At 43.1% G+C, this 520-nt stretch overlaps 1 non-coding gene across 1 annotated transcript; it reads right to left on the bottom strand.

Moving 5' to 3' along the window:
• Window positions 1-238: 238 nt before the first annotated feature.
• On the bottom strand, window positions 239-357 carry LOC129114479 (5S ribosomal RNA). The gene has a single exon (XR_008532502.1). It is a non-coding gene; the product is annotated as a 5S ribosomal RNA (ribosomal RNA).
• Window positions 358-520: the final 163 nt, after the last annotated feature.

Genomic DNA, 520 nt, shown 5'->3' on the forward strand with positions numbered 1-520 from the left:
TAAGGATCACAATGTAGTGCAGTAAAAATATTAATATTTACTGTTGAAATGTAGAATACGTTAGCATAAAATTGAAAAGAAAATGATCGATGAGCTTAGGAATGATGAAAGCCATCATTTAACTGGATTTGTGTCATTTCTATACCGGCAAGTCATGATCTAGCTATATCCTTCCCACCCTGTCGGTGTCCACTGAAAAAGCAGCAGCGCCCTCTGCTTTTTGTAAAGAGGAGGAAAAAGCTTACAGCACCTGGTATTCCCAGGCGGTCTCCCATCCAAGTACTGACCAGGCCCGACCCTGCTTAGCTTCCGAGATCAGACGAGATCGGGCGTGTTCAGGGTGGTATGGCCGTAAGCAAATATTGTGCCTACCAAAGGTCCTTTTAAAGATACTATATCACCACGCTTTGCTCTGTCGTCTATACAGGGAGCGCCTGCAGATTTCCAGACACACTCACAGCTTTTAAATGTCAAATCAGAATGTACAAAGTGGCTATAAGGATCACAATGTAGTGCAGTA

The sequence above is a fragment of the Anoplopoma fimbria genome, unplaced genomic scaffold, assembly GCF_027596085.1.
Source record: "Anoplopoma fimbria isolate UVic2021 breed Golden Eagle Sablefish unplaced genomic scaffold, Afim_UVic_2022 Un_contig_4341_pilon_pilon, whole genome shotgun sequence".
NCBI classification, from domain to species: domain Eukaryota; kingdom Metazoa; phylum Chordata; class Actinopteri; order Perciformes; family Anoplopomatidae; genus Anoplopoma; species Anoplopoma fimbria.